General features: G+C 47.6%; 1 pseudogene; it reads left to right on the top strand.

Annotated features, from left to right (window-relative positions):
- The first annotated feature begins 11,340 nt into the window (after window positions 1-11,340).
- On the top strand, window positions 11,341-13,386 carry LOC106995698 (double homeobox protein A-like; annotated as a pseudogene).
- Window positions 13,387-16,744: the final 3,358 nt, after the last annotated feature.

Genomic DNA, 16,744 nt, shown 5'->3' with positions numbered 1-16,744 from the left:
ATTCTTCTTGGGCTTATGTGCCTTTTCCTCCACTTATTCAACCTCTCACTTGGATGGATGCTCCTGTGGAAATCTACACTAACAATGGTGTGTGGATGCCTGGAGCTACAGATGGCTGTTGCTCTGCTCAACCAGGAGAAGAAGGCACTGCATTTAATGTTACCATGGGTTATAAATACCCAACTCTGTGTCTTGGACATGCACCTGGTTGTATCCATCTAGAAACTCAAATCTGGGCTGCTTATCTTCCGAAAAGATCAGCTGCAGAGGATCTGGGACATTTGGTCTCTGGCCTCTCCCTTTCTCCTTTAAAACAAATGAAAGGGGGAGTAATGGGAGATATCCCATCCTTTCAATATAAACCTGCAGGAAAACCATGCCCTAAACATTTTGAGGGCCCATCTAAAACTTTAATTTGGGAAGATTGTGTTAATTCACATGCAGTAATATTAAAAAATGACTCATATGGTTTAGTAATAGACTGGGCACCAAAGCGCTATTTAAAAAGCAATTGCTCCTCTGGCAGAAAGGAATGCCTGGAGGCTACTTATTTCATTTCTTTTCAGGAAAATGGAATCATCATTCTACTTTGCATAGGAGGTTCAGCTCATTCTTTCCCTTAAAATGGGAAGATAAAGGCATTACCCCCCTGAGGCCTCATGAGATACTCCCCATTCTGAGCCCAGAACACCCAGAACTTTGGAAATTGGCTATTGCTAGGTCTGAATTGCGAGTATGGGAAGGGAAACTATTCTGTCTGTTGTCCCCACTACCAACCCCGTCTCTCAGTATCAATATAGATCCAGACATTCTGCTATACTTACCTCCAACCTGACTGTTCCCATACAGAGTTGTGTTAAGCCTCCTTACACCCTGTTAGTGGGAAATATCAAAATTTGGATGAACAATCAAACTGTCCAATGCATTACCTGTCATTTATACACTTGTATAAACTCTCATTTTGACTCCAGGAAAAGTGTAATGTTGGTTCGAGCTCGAGAAGGAATCTGGATTCTGGTAACTTTGCCCAGACCTTGAGAATCCTCCCCCTCAATACAGTTAATTAATGAAGTGTTACAGCGAATTCTAAAAAGATCTAAGAGGTTTGTTTTCACTTTAATCGCTGTGATCATGGGCCTAATTACAGTCACTACACTGGCCACCACTGCCGGAATGGCGTTACGTCAATCTATTCAAACGGCCCATTTTGTTAATGTTTGGCAAGCCAGTTCCACCCAAATGTGGAATTCTCAACAAGATATTGATCAAAAATTGGCTAATCGAATTAATGATTTAAGACAGTCTGTTATTTGGGTTGGAGATCAGGTAGTGAGTCTTGAACATCACATGCAAATGCAGTGTGACTGGAATACCTCTGATTTCTTTCTTTCTTTTTTTTTTTTTTGAGACGGGGTCTCACTCTGTCGCCCAGGCTGGAGTGCAGTGGCGGGATCTCAGCTCACTGCAAGCTCTGCCTCCCGGGTTTACACCATTCTCCTGCCTCAGCCTCGGGGGTAGCTGGGACTAAAGGCACCCGCCACCTCGCCCGGCTAGTTTTTTGTATTTTTTTTAGTAGAGACGGGGTTTCACCGTGTTAGCCAGGATGGTCTCGATCTCCTGACCTCGTGATCCACCCGTCTTGGCCTCCCAAAGTGCTGGGATTACAGGCTTGAGCCACCGCTCCCGGCAATACCTCTGATTTCTATATCACCCCATATTCCTATAACGAGACTGATCATTCATGGGAAATGGTCAATGACACCTTCTGAATAGGGAAGATAATTTATCATTGGACATAACTAAATTAAAGAAACCAATTTTTGAAGCCTCTCAAGCTCACTTATCCATTGTGCCTGGAGCTGAGGCGTTAGATCAGGTGGCAAAAATCTTTATGGATTAAACTGCACGACTTGGATTAAGTCTATTGGGTGCTCCACTGTAGTAAATTTTGGAATTATGTCTCTCTGTTTAATCGGCTTGTTTTTAGTGTGCCGGACCAAAGAATCCTGTGTCAAAATTGAGAGAATGAACAAGCCTTCATTGCCATGGCACATTTATATGAAAAGAAAGGGAAAGATGTGGGAAGTCAGGGACCCTGAAAGGAGGGACCAGCTGAAGCCACGGCACAAGAACATAAATTGTGAAGATTTCATGGACATTTATTAGTTCCCCAAATTAATACTTTTATAATTTCTTACACCTGTCTTTACTGCAATCTCTGAACATAAATTGTGAAGATTTCATGGACACTTATCACTTCCGCAATCAATACCCTTGTGATTTCCCATGCCTATCTTTACTTTAATCTCTTAATCCAGTCATCTTTGTAAGCTGAGGAGGATGTATGTCACCTCAGGACCCTGTGATGATTGCGTTAACTGCACAAATTGTTTGTAGAGCATGTGTGTTTGAACAATATGAAATATGGGCACCTTGAAAAAAGAACAGGATAACAGCAATGTTCAGGGAACAAGAGAGATAACCTTAGACTCTGACTGCTGGTGAGCCAGGTGGAACAGAGCCATATTTCTCCTTTCAAAAGCAAATAGGAGAAATATTGCTGAATTCTTTTTCTCAGCAAGGAACATCCCTGAGAAAGATAATGGGCCCCTGAGGGTAGGCCTCTAAATGGCCCCTTTGGAGGTGACTGTCTTTTACAGTTGAAGCTGAAGGGATGAAATAAACCCCAGTCTCCTGTAGCGTTCTCAGGCTTATTAGGACGAGGAAATTCCTGCCCAATAAATTTTGGTCAGACAGGTTGTTTGCTCTCAAACCCTGTCTCCTGATAAGATGTTATCAATGACAAGGCATGCCTGAAACTTCATTAGCAATTTTAATTTCACCCCATCCTGCAGTCCTGTGATCTCATCCTGCCTCCATTTGCTTTGTGATATTTTATTACCTTGTGAAGCCTGTGATCTCTGTGACCCACACCCTATTTGTACACTCTCTCCCCTTTTGAAAATCACTAATAAAAACTTGCTGGTTTTACGGCTCAGGGAGTATCACGGAACCTGCTGACATGTGATGTCTCCCCTGGACACCCAGCTTTAAAATTTCTCTCTCTCTTATTTCTCAGACCAGCCAACACTTAGGGAAATAGAAAAGAACCCCCATCAAATATCGGGGGTGGGGTTTCCCCGATAGGAGGCCCAGGACATCTGGGCTTTGTGATGCCTTTTCACACTAGGAGTTGGAGTTTACCACCAACTACTATTGGGAAAGTTTGACTTGGTGATCCAGGCATAAGGCTGATGATGCCACACAAATGCCCAAGGGCCTGTGGTGTGCCTGACACTGTCCTGGGCAGTGGGTGTAGAGGATCAATAATCTTTCTCTTCCTGAGAAAGGAAGCTCTATTGGGCTGGTTAACCAGGCATCTGGCCACAAGCCTAGGCCTGTGTTGATGGGCTCTGGCAAGTGAGTCATCCCAACTAATTCCCCCTTCTCCAGGTTATCACATCCAGCCCAGCTCCAGAAGTGAAAGAGCTGGCTGCAGATTGCTGAGAGGCCAGATGAAAATGCTTTTGCTCCCCTCAAGGGCTGCAGAGGGGGCTCTTGCAAAGGGGGTCATCGAGCTGCAGTTTCTTCTGCTTCCAATCCAGAAAGAGCCTGATGGATTAATCAAGGTGTCCTGGGAAAAATTTTGAGTTCAAAGAGACAATCCCCTCCAGGAACTCCAGAAGAATTTTGTGTGGTGTTTAAAGAGTAAGAAGCTGCTGGGTGTGGCAGCTCACACCTGTAATTGTTGTACTTTGGGAGCTACAGGCAGGAGGATCACTTGAGGCCAGGAGTTAGAGAACAGTCTGGGCAATACAGTGAGATGCTCCACACTACAAAAAAAGCAAGAAGATCCCTCTCATTACTCCTACTTGAGAGATGTGACTAGAAGGCAGAAAGCTGGCTGTCAATGGGGGAGTCTCTCTCTTCAGGCAGAGGTAGGGCTGCTTCCTGGGACAGAGGCGTAGATGGTATTTCTGGCTCTGCAGTTCCTGATGAAGACATACTGGGACACCCAGGCTAATCTTTGGCAAAACTGGGAGCTGAACTCAGGAGTCCCTAATGCCAGCCTCGCTGATGCAATTCCCCCTCCACTCCCCCATGTGTCTTGCTCCCTAGCTCCCTCCCCACCAGCTTCCATGCCAGAAGCCCCAGCTGGCTGGTGGAGAATGTCTTGCTCCTCAGCAGCTGGGATTTTTAAGTATTTATAGGAACATGGAACAGATCAGTGGCTGACAGGCCCAGGGAGCATGCAGGCCCCTTCCCAGAGGTCAGCAGCTTCACTCCCATTTTCTGCACCCCATCCTGATTTGACAGAACCTAGGATGACAAAGATGGAGTAGGTGAGCAAGGTATGGGGTGGCAGCCTCCACAGGAACTCAAAGGATGTATTTGTCCATCTGCCCCGGGCTCAGCTTTCATACTGCGAGTCACTCACATCCCTCTATCCTAGCCGGAGCTCACCTGTGTGCCCACACAACCAAGGCCACACTGAATCCAAATGCACACTATTCGAACTCTTGACACTTTCACTGTCACACTCACATGTGTACACACATGCTTTCTAAATTCCACAGCCATGTGGATGCTCACAGGCTCACACCTTTGCACACACACAGGCTCACTCACAGACCTACTGGGGCCCAGATTCCGGTCATTCCCCACAGGTCTTAATAAAGGTTCTGGGAGGGAAACTTGTTTCCTGTCTAAGGCAGGGTGGGAGTGTGTGTGTGTGCTGGGGGGGGGGCTATGAGAGTGAGTGTGAGAGTGCATGTATGTCAGTGTGTGTGTGTATGTGTGTAAGGAGCAGGAGTGACTGGGTCCTGAGTTTAGGGAGTGGGGAAGAGAAAGAAGCGATGGAGAGAAACGTGGACCAAGAGACACTCACAGCTGACATCCTGGAAGGGAAGCCAGGCTGAGATAAGAGCAAGGCAAAGAAATAGACACTGACAAGGATCAAGCCAGGGCAGGGTAGGGACTGGGGACAGTGCCCGCCCCCATGAAAAGCTGTCACATTGTTGCTCTGGTGGCCTGTGACAGCAGCACCATCTCCAACTGGAGCCTCCCCTCTCTGGATTTTGTCATTGTAACTTTGTTTTGCTACTTGGGCAGCCAGGAGTGGTGACAGGCAGGGAATATGGTGCCCAGGGCAGCCAGCCATGCCACTCCAGCCTGGCTGCCAATTCACCTGTCACTGCCCATCTCATCACCTGTGGCAGGTGCGGGGGGGGGGGTGGAGCGGGGGGGGGGGTGGAGCGGGGGAGGGCGGTGCAGATGAAACCAGCGATCAGCTTGGCTACCCTTGCCTCCTAGTGCCACAGTGGAAGCTAGGGGAGCAACCGGCCTTCCTCCCCAAAAGGTGGGCAGGGTTAACCAGACTTTGCCCAGGTCACTGAAGCCTGCAGCTGAGCCTGGGGAGAACGGGCCAAGTCTCTGCTCCCAGGCACCCAGGAACTATTGGAGAGAGACAGGAACCCACATATGAGACAGGGGCTTAAGGAGGAGGTTGGAGAAGACATGCTTTTGGCATAAACCGGGGGTCCCTCTCTGCGCTCACTGAGCCAGCGGCCTGCTCAGTGCTGAGCCTGCCCCTGGCCGCGTTCACCTGGGACAGCGCCTGAGCGGCGGCCGATCCCACCTGGATGTCCTGGGCGGGCTCCCACCCCATGCCTGCCGTCCCCAGCCGCAGTGGGGAGAGGCTCGCTCTGGTCCTTGCCGTGCTTGGCGGTGGGCTCGGGGTCCCGCGTCGCACACGCCCCACCAGCCCTAGCCACCGCTCCGGAGGAGGGAACACCCCGGGCAGCCGTTCTGTGCCCCGACGGCTGCGACCCAGGACCGACTCCGCAGCAGCAATTTCCAGCTTTGTTCGTGGGTCCGGGAAGCAGAGGCCACCGCCGGCCACAGTCGTGGGCGAGAAGAAGGGCGCCAGGCGGCCGAGCCTGTTGCCGGGCACCCCAAGTGCGCACCGGGCTTCTCCATGACAGCTGCGGCCCGGGTTGCCTGGGGCCGGGAGCTCCGGGGCGGTCTGGCAGCGAGGAAGGAAGGCGCAGCCCCAGTGGGGAAGGGGCAGGGTTGCGGCTCCGGCCACGGGGCGGGGACAGAGTAACTACCCCGGCGCCGTCTGGGCGCCCAGCTCCGTTCCCGCCGCGGCCGAGACACCGGAGAGCGTCGGCGGCTGGGGTACCACAGAGTCCTGGAACTCACCAGGCGGGGCTCAGCTAGGCGGCCACGCTCCACCCCCGGCGGGCGGCGGGACTCGGATTTCCCGGTGGTTTTAAAATTATGTCCTTGGAGCCCAAGACGCCTGGAGGAGCGTTCTGCGCCCCTCCGGTCGCGGTCTCCGCACTCAACCGACTTCCAGGGCCGCGGCGGAGGGGCGGAGGGGCGGGCACTGGAGTCCCACGGAGTCGCAGGTCCTCAGCCTGGGGCCTGCCCGCTACGCTCCGGATGCGGGAGGGTATTCCGCCTCGCTGCGCTGCTCCCTGGGGGCCGAGGCGTGTGCTGCAGTCGGGAGCTGCGGCTCCGAGGCTTCCAGGAGTCCCGGCCCCACCATCGATCGAGAAACGCTGGGGGCTTCGAGCTCGCGGCTTCCGGAAATCCGGTTACTGAGCAGAGTTAGGGGGTCAGGTTTGAAAGGGATAGCGCTCCGGCCCTACACGCTCCGGGTGTAATCACCACCCGGCCCGCCGCTTCCGCAGCCGCGAGTCTAGCGCGGAGCCATCCGGTGGACCAAGCGGGTGTTGCGCGGGCCGGCAGCGGCTCCGCCTCGTAATCCTTCTCCGACCCGGACCCAGGGGCCGGCCCCACCTTTCCCTCAGTCAGGCCCCCAACCCAGCTCTCTCGATCCCCACCATCCCTCCAGGCCCAGTTCGCTTCAGAGGCGCGAGACCCGGAAAACAAGGAAGAAGAGAGCTCAGCCTCAATCCCGGTCCCCACCCCACTTTCGGGGCCGCTGCGCAGGAGAATTGAAGGGGGCGGACCCCGGATTAAAGCCACTGCCTTCCCAGCCTCGCGCCCCTTTCCTTCTGTCCGTGATGATTTCTTTATTGTCAGGCCAGGGCCAGGCTCCCAGCGCTGCCGGGACTGGGCGGTTGGGAGGGGGTTCTGGAGCCCACGCCTGGCGTCGGCGAGGGTCACCCCAGGGCCCTCGCAAATGCAGGGGGAACAGCTGGTTCCCGCCGGGGCGGGGAAGCGTGGACGGCGTGGGCTCAGGTGCCTGGCAGGCACGCGAGGTCTCTAAGGCTTGGCCACTGTCACGGGTCCTGTGGTTTTTGCTTCCTCCCTCGCCACGCCCTTCTCCTGGGACGGAGATTTATTCCCTGGCGTGTGTCGGGAACGTGGCACCCTTGCAGGGCCGCCCCCCGGAGTCTGATGCGGGGACTTTAAGATCAGACGCTTGGGGGCGGGGCTGGGAAAAACTGGCGGAAAATATTATAACTTTATTTTCAATGCCAGGCTGTTGTGGAAGCTCCTGGGACAAGCCGTGGAAGTCCCCGCAGGAGGCTTCCGCGATATCCTAGGCTGCTGCTCAGTCCGCCAAGCTCTTATCCATTGACTCACAAGCGCAGCCTGGAGGAGGAGGCCGAGCTGGACACGCCGGCCGCGCCTTTGCCCGGAGCAGCCTGGAGGTGTGGCGCGGCCGCGCTGGGAGCTGTGTATTGGAGGCTGGACCTGGGCACCCGAGGTTGGGCGGAGTGCAGGAGGTAGGTTCAGGGTTCTCCAGAGCATTCCCCTGAGCTGACCCGCAGGACTGCCTGGCCAGTAGGCACGGGGCCCGCGCGGTGACCTGCGGCCCTGAGGCTGGAGCAGCCGCTGCAAACGCCGCGCTGGCCCCAAACACTGAGTCCTTTAAATGTTTTAATTAAGAATAATTAATAGGGCCGGGCGTGGAGGCTTAAGCCTGAATCCCCAGCACCTGGCGAGGCCGAGGAGGGAGTATCCTTTGAGCCAAGAGGTTCAAGACTAGCCTGGGCAACACAGTCAGACTCCATCCCTACAAAACAAACAAACGAAAATAAAACAAACAGAAAACCAAATTAGCCGGGCGTGGTGGCGTGAGCCTGTGGAGGCTGAAGCAGGAAGATGGCTTGCGACCGCACCACTGCACACCAGCCTGGGCGACAGAGCAAGACCCTGTCTCGAAAAATGTCTATGTCCGGGTAAATGTATAGATTTTAAAACTATTTTGAAAGTGGCCTTTTTAATTTTCAACTGACCACTCTGGAGGAGACGCCTGACCCAGAGCGCTTTCCCTAAAGTTCGGTACCCAAAGTGCACCTTCACCTGGTTGGGGTCTCTGCCTTCTGCCAAGCCCTACCTCCTGCAGAGGTGGGCTCCATGGTGTCTCCCGCTCCGCCCCAACTGGAGAATAGTGTAAAGAATTGTCGGCCGGGCGCGGTGGCTCACGCCTGTAATCCCAGCACTTTGGGTGGCTGAGGCCGGTGGATCAGTTGAGGTCAGGAGGTTGACACCAACCTGGCCAACATGGTGAAACCCCATCTCTACTAAAACTACAAAAATTAGCCAGGTGTGGTGGTGGGCGCCTGTAATCCCAGCTACTCAGGAGGCTGAGGCAGGAGAATTGCTTGAATCCGGGAGGCGGAGGTTGTAGTGAGCCGAGATCGTGCCACCACAATCCAGCCTGGGCAACAAGAGTGAGACTCCATCTCAAAAAAAAAAAAAAAAAAAAGAAGAAGAAGAAAAAAGAAAAAGAAAAAAGAATTGTCAACCAGAAGGAGCGGCAATTCAGAAGCACGCTTAAGCCAAGTCCTCAAGACTAGAAAGCATGGAGCAGGGGAGGTGTTTTGAAAGGTAAGGACAAAAGACCCTGGGCACGGATGGCTGAATCCGGGAATTAGCATCGTAATTTGTTGAGAAGGAGGCCGTGCTGTGTTGCCAGTTATTAATGGGTTTAATTGGTTGATCCACAGCCCTACTAGTGGCCTAACCAGTAGCCCAGGGCCCGGGAGGATTTGCAGGTCGTGTCAGAATTTGATTGCAGTTCCTTCCACTTGGCATAAGGAGACACCATCAGCCTGATTGGGAGGGTCATGGTGAGATGGAGCCCGCTGAGGTGGCAGCGCTGAGCTGATCACGGCCACCAACCATAGAGTGGGAGCCTTTCCTGCCCCCTTAACCGCAGCTAACATCAAAAGCACTGGTATGAGCTGTCTATCTGCACTGGAACCTGAGTTGGTCTTTGTCTGTGATTACGATTCTGCTGCGTTTATTTTGCCAGTTCATTATCCAGCCCTCTGAAATCAGGCCTCCCAAATTTAGCAGATGCTGGGGAGGACCCAGGGAGTGGCTTGTGGGGGCTAGCTGGTGAAACTGCTCTTTCCTTTCTATTCTATGGGTGTGATGGTGTTTGAGAAATATGGGACTATGGTTTAGGTGCACTTCACATGTGCAAAGATGGAGAAAGCACTCACCTACACATTTAGGCTCAGAATATTGATTGAAACATTTTGAATGATCAAAAATAAAATTTTATTTTTAAAGTTTCTCTTTGAGATTTCGCTTAAGTTTTGGTAGATATTCTTAAATTTTAGTGACCTCAGTTTGGGAATTAAGTAAGCCAAATATTGTGTCCTTATTATTAGTTATATAGAACTGTGCCTTAGACTTTGTTAGAAACTTCTGCTTCACCTTGACTGACTCATTTTCCATTTCTGGTTGTACAAAATTAACTGACACTTTAATGCTGTGGCCACCTTTAAATAAAGTACGGTGTGACAAAAAAATACAAATGTTTTCAGAGATAAATGCATTCTTTGACATCTGAGGTTACAGCAAATCTATTCTTCTCCTGCTTGCTTGTTCAGAGTTGTAATATTTGCTTTGGTGTAGAGCTGAAGACATAAATTGGTAACCAGTGGAATTATATAGCTTCAGACTTTATTTATTTTCACCATTTGTTTCACTCATATGCAAATTTATTCTGTACCAGGAAATGTCAATTTAATTATATTCCACAGTACACGGTGAATCACGTATATTTAGTCAAGTTGTAAATACACTAGAACCATATAAGCTCACAAAAATATATCAGCACATGATGGGTAAGTGACTTTTTCCCTGAGAAAGCGTATCTGTTTAACCTGCATGATCTCACCGCTTAGTGTTTACTTCTTTAGTCTACATTTGTTTCTCAGTTTTGAGCACAATCGTGATATGAAGAGACAAGTGAAATCACCACAATTTTGTTTTCCAAAATGTGAGACTATGCAAATACTGAAATGAGATTGAATATCCAAAATATCAAACCACAATTATGGCTTTGGTTTACTTTTTGCCCGTTTAAGTGACATGTGGCCCAGAATAGTTGGTAGGTATTCCTACCACAACCTTGCTTAGAATAGTGGTTGGCTAAATATAAATTTTAGAGAAGAAGTTTGTTCTATACCCGGATGTCAATGTGATTACTATGTCCACTTTACTTTCTTTAAAATACATATTTTTCTTACTTTTCACTTTCTTTTTCTTCTTGGTTGATTTATTTTGGCTCAGGGATTTTTTTCCTTATGATCTCAAGAAATTTTTCTCATGTAAAAAGACATAATCGTGCCAGGTGTGGTGGCTCATGCTTGTAACCCCAGCACTTTGGGAGGCTGAGGCGGGTGGATCACCTGAGGTCAGCAGTTTGAGACCAGCCCAGCCAAAATGTTGAAACATCGTATCTACTAAAAATACAAAAAAATAGCTGGGTGTGGTGACAGGCGCCTGTAATCCCAGCTACTAGGGAGGCTGAGGCAGGAGAATCACTTGGACCCAGGAGGCAGAGCTTACAGTGATCTGAGATCGTGCCATTGCACTCTAGCTGGGTGACAAGAGTGAAACTGTTTCCAAAAAACAAACAAACAAACAAACAAACAAACAAACAAAAAAGACAAAAAAGATCTGGAATACAGAGAGAAGCATAATGCTTTGCAGGTCATGGATGTAATCTTTCTTCTAGGAAAAATTTCTTTCAGATGTGACCAGAATTGGAAACATATTCCCTGCTGTCAGATAGCACTGGCTCAGGAGATGAATGAGGAGGAACCTACAGGCTACCTCAAGGAAAAGAAGCAGCAAAAGGCAAGCACAGGGGTGGCATGCACTCAGACTAGGGCTGCTCCTTCCTGGGCAAGTTTCAGAAACTCACTGACAGTTAGAGCTTGAAGCTTCCATAGAGATGAATGCCCACGTTTTCCAGATGGGAGAACTGATGCTTAGAAAGGCTGAATGACTTGTCTAAGATTTTGGGGCCAGACAGGGATCTTATTTCAGTATTTCTTGCATGAAACCATTCTACTTTCCATGTTTCTAATTTATAACTTTTTAAAGGTCATTGTAAAAAGGAAATAACATAAACATCAAGTCTGGAGGCTAGTGGTGGGATTATTCACATTTATTTTTCCACTTGACTTGATATTTCAGGACAATAGTGATGCTTAAGTAATACCGAAATTATCCTGGGAATATAAAAAATAATATATCTGTTTACATTTTGGTGTGGGATGAGTAGAATCTTGTTTTCAAATTCCTTATTTGAAAGGCTATTAAGAAGAATAAACTCTCACTTAACAGTTTTCTAATTCCTTGGTGGTATCCTCTGTCCTTTGGTAATGTGAAAGTAGAGCACACTTTTCTATTTTTGTTCCTGCCGCACCCCTCATAAGGTGAAGCATGCATAGAGCACTCCTAGGGTCAGCGTGAGCCCAGCACCAGCTCAGGCTGCCGATGCTCCAGAGTCGGATTCCACCTTCCGCTTAAATGGCAGCCACAGGTAGACGTGCCCATCACAACCACCTCTGTGTGTTCATAATCTCTGTTTATTCTGCAAGTGATTTCCACGTGGAAAATGGCACAGTGTTTCTCAGAAGACAACTGCATAAAAATCAACATACTTCAAATTCACAGCAAATAATCAGATAATTGATGAAACTACTTACCCAAACGATAATTGTAAATTATGCCTTCTGAATATATTTGTCATAAACTTGGAGTAAGGAACCCTCACAGACACAGAACAATTCAAAAAATGCAAAGCTGTTTGTTAAAATACTGGTGCTTTTGGGTAGAAACCCTCATCCATATCCTGGTAAGGGTTGAAGTTGCACAGGTGTTTTCATTTGTCAAAATCCAGAAAACCATAAGCTTTAGATTTGTGAATTATGTTGTATTATATGCGATCTTTCTTTTTAAAAATGAGCTGTCAGTGGTCTCCCAGACAGCAGATCAGCCTCCAGGAATCTCTTCCAGCATGACCAAAGACACCTTTTCACACAAGATGGTAGCAACAAATTATAGGTGCAATCACACCAAATTCACAGAAGATCAATTGAAAATCCTCATCAATACCTTCAATCAGAAACCTTACCCAGGTTATGCTACCAAACAAAAGCTTGCTTTAGAAATCAATACAGAAGAGTCCAGAATGCATGTTTAATGCTTCTAGGACTTTTCAGTGGGTTAGTCTAAAAGGTAAGTGTCTTTTAAAATTTTTAATAAAAATTTATCATTTGTAAGTAAACCTTTCTGTTAACAGTCTTGATTAGAGGATTTTAATTATGTTCAGAGATCATACATCTGTATCTTCTTCTACTTCATTTGAAAAGTACCAGTTTTCAATGTAACACCCATAATGAGGCAGAGTCTAGCTCTGTCGCCCAGGCTGGAGTGCAGTGGCACGATCTCGGCTCACTGCAACCTCCAACTCCCAGGTTCAAGCAATTCCCTACCTCAGCCTCCAGAGTAGCTGGGATTACAGGCACATACCACCACACCTGGTTATTTTTTTGTATTTTTAGTAGAGATGGGGTTTCACCATCTTGGCCAGGCTGGTCTTGAACTCCTGACCTCGTGATCCACCCACCTTGGTCTCCCAAAGTGCTGGGATTACAGGCATAAGCCACCGTGCCCAGCCTTTTCTTTCTTTCTTTCTTTCTTTTATTTGAGACGGAGTCTCGCTCTGTCGCCCAGAATTGAAGAGCTAGGCACAGATTCCAGAAAAGACCAGAACCTGACTTTAGATTCAAGCCAGAGCCATGGGCAAGATCAACCTGGTGTGGAGTTTCAACGTAGAGAAGCCAGACGGTGTCATACCATCTATAGCACCTCTCAATTACACACTCTTTTCAAGGCATTTATGAAAACCCATACCCTGGGATTGATTCCAGAGAACAACTTGCTGAAGAAATTGGTGCTTCAGAGTCAAGAGTCCAAATTTGGTTCCAAAATCGAAGATCTAGATTTCATCTCCACAGAAAAAGAGAACCTGTTGTGTCCTTAGAACAAGAAGCCCAGTGGCAAGATTTCTGAGGGACTTCAAGGTACAGAAGATACACAAAATGACAGCAACCTCACTAGCACTCTCATTTCTCTAGAGTCAGAGCATGGTGAACACGGTCAAGTTCAGTGTATTTGATATTATCAACTTAGTCCCCAACTCTCTCTCAGAGTCTTTCTGGGAATCCATCCTGCTGAAAGTGCAAGCTAAACTTTCTGAAGATGGTAAAGAACTTAGCTGGGTGTGGTGGCTCACCATTGTAATCTCAGCACTTTGGGAGGCTGAGGCAGGAAGATTTGCTTGAGCCCAGGAGTTTGAAACCAGTCTGGGCAGCATAGTAAGACCCTGTCTCTATTATAAAAAATAAAATAAATAAAAAGGACTGTAGGAGGTCGAGACAGGTACAGGAGGCACCACACTACGCTATTGACACAGCCTGGATCCAGAGTTCAGCAGAACTTGAGACAATGAAAACAAATTTAGTAATAATCATTTTTCAATCATCGCAGTACTTATTGATTTGGACAAAAATCAGTTAATGTCAAACACTTAAAGTGAAGCTGCTCTGCCTATGGAGTAGCCATTCTTTTATTTCTTTAGTTTCTTAATACATTTTCTTTCACTTAAAAAAAAACCTTATAGTTTGATGAAGAATGACATATATACCTCATCTCAAAGAATCTTCTCACACACACTTATTAATTACAAGAGGAAAATCAGTAATTTTGCAGCAGAGAAATATGGCCAACTCCACCTTAACCAAGTGGCTTAAAGTCACGGCACCAGTAATGGCACAAACCAATGTGAGATGCTTCCTGATAGGATACACTAAAAAGGGCACAGTCTCTTCTGCATGTTGCTGACAAAAAGTGGGTAAACTGAAACTGAAACCAATAATTAGACAATGTCAAGCAAACACAAATTCAGGTTGACAGTCTGCAAAGTAGCATCCACGTACTCTTCAGCAATGGATTGATCCTAGCTACTCAGGAATCAGAGGCAGGAGGATTGTTTGAGGCCAGGAATTCCAGATCAGCTTGGGCAACATGATGAGACCCCATCTCTACAAACATCTTTTTAAAAATGAGCCAGGCCGGGCGCGGTGGCTCACGCCTGCAATCCCAGCACTTTGGGAGGCAGAGGCGGGCGGATTACGAGGTCAGGAGATTGAGACCATCCTGGTTAACACAGTGAAACCCCGTCTCTACTAAAAATACAAGAAATTAACCAGGCATGGTGGCGGGGCGCCTGTAGTCCCAGCTACTAGGGAGGCTGAGGCAGGAGAATGGCGTGAACCCGGGAGGCGGAGCTTGTAGTGAGCCGAGATCGCGCCACTGCACTCCAGCCTGGGCGACAGAGCCAGACTCCGTCTCAAAAAAAAAAAAAAAAAAAAAGAGTCAGGTGTGGTAGCGTGCATCTGTAGTCTCAGCTACTCAGGAGCCTGAGGCAGGAGGATAGTTTGAAAACAGGAGATGGAGGCTGCAGTGAGCTATGATCGTGCTACTGCACTCCAGCGTGGGTGACACAGCGCTTTCCTGTTTCCAAACAACAACAACAAGAAAACAAAAAAATGGATAGAATAATGACAATAAAAATGGAGAAAAAGTAGGCTGACTCAGGAAATGCTTAGAAAGTGTAGCCATACCTCAAAGATATTGTGGATTTGGTTCCAGACCACCACAATAAAGTAAATTTTGCTATAAAGTGAGTCACACAAATTGTTTTGTTTCTTTGTGAATTATAAAGTTATATTGACTGGGTGTTGTGGCTCATGCCTATAATCCTAGTACTTTAGGAGACGGAGGTGGGAGGATCACTTGAGGCGGAGGTTGCAGTGAGCCAAGATTGGGCGACTACCCTCCAGCCTGGGCTACAGAGTGAGACTCTGTCTCAAAAAAAAAAAAAAAAAAAAAAAAAAAAAAGGCCGGGCACACTGGCTCATGCCTGTAATCCCAGCACTTTGGGAGACCAAGGCGGGTGGATCACAAGGTCAGGAGTTCAAGACCAGCCTGGCCAAGATGGTGAAACCCCATCTCTACTAAAAATACAAAAAATAACCAGGTGTGGTGGCGTGTGCCTGTAATCCCAGCTACTCTGGAGGCTGAGGTAGGGAATTGCTTGAACCTGGGAGTTGGAGGTTGCAGTGAGCCGAGATCGTGCCACTGCACTCCAGCCTGGGCGACAGAGCTAGACTCTGCCTCATTATGGGTGTGACATTGAAAACTGGTACTTTTCAAATGAAATAGAAGATACAGATGTATGATCTCTGAGCATAATTAAAATCCTCTAATCAAGACTGTTAACAGAAAGGTTTACTTACAAATGATACATTTTCATTAAAAAATACTTATCTTTTAGACTAATCTGCTGAAAAGTCCTAGAAGCATTAAACAAAACAGAAGCAGAAAGCACCTTGGTGCCATAACTTTGGGTTCTCCATATCATCACTCACTACAAGGAACCAAAGCTTCTTGGAGAAATGGCTGCTTTCTGACTGCAGGCAGGAAATGTGCAAAATCAGTCTAGATCATCTTGTCATACTGGAAAGCAAGGGCACTTTTATACCCCCCAGGGTCATGTCCATAGGCTCCAAGAGGCAACTTGAAGGAGGTCCCACTATCCAAACACGAACGAATATAAGCATCAGTAATAATGATGACTACAAGCCAGGCACGGTGGTTCACACCTGTAAGCCCAACACTTTGGGAAACTAAGGTAGATGGATTCCTGTAGCCCAGGTGTTCAAGACAAGCCTGGGCAACATGATAAAACCCTCTGTCTGCCAAAAATAGAAAACAAAAAAATTAGGCAGGCATTGTAGCATGTGCCCATAGTCCCAGCTACTTGAGAGGCTGAGGTGGTAGGGTCACCTAAGCCCAGGGGTCTGAGGCTGCAGTGAGCTGTAATTATGCCACTGCACTCCAGCCTGGGCCATAAAGCAAGATCCATCTCAAAAAACCCCAAACAAACAAAAATAATGATGATCATGATGATGATGTTGATGATGATGGTGATGACTGCAATGAGCAGGTACACACCTGATATGTTTAAATTGTCAGGCTTATAATGATATTAACGCATGCGGTCAATAGAATAAATACATCATCCAGATGTTCGAATTAGCATAAAAAGACTACAGTATTCCCCCTTTATCTGTGTGGCATACTTTGGAAGACCTCCAGTGGATCTCTTAAACCATGGATAATACCGAACCCTACATTAGCACTTACCACACACTGTGGCTGTAACTTTTGCAGTTTGAGGTATAAAAGCAAAACTAGCAAGAATGTATTTTTCCTTTTCCACAATTTTACAGATAGAAGATTAATTCTTACCCTAGATGTTAGCAACCTCAGCATATTATTTTCCTCATTAAGTGGGAAATTTTCTTCTTTTCAGTTACTGAAAGCATTTTCAGGTTTTTCTTTTGCATATCTGAATTGCCAACATCACTACTCTTGCATTTTGGGA

The sequence above is a fragment of the Macaca mulatta genome, chromosome 9 (assembly GCF_049350105.2).
Source record: "Macaca mulatta isolate MMU2019108-1 chromosome 9, T2T-MMU8v2.0, whole genome shotgun sequence".
In the NCBI taxonomy this organism is placed as follows: domain Eukaryota; kingdom Metazoa; phylum Chordata; class Mammalia; order Primates; family Cercopithecidae; genus Macaca; species Macaca mulatta.
Note: the sequence above shows the minus strand (reverse complement) of the source record. Positions and strands in the feature narration are given on the sequence as shown.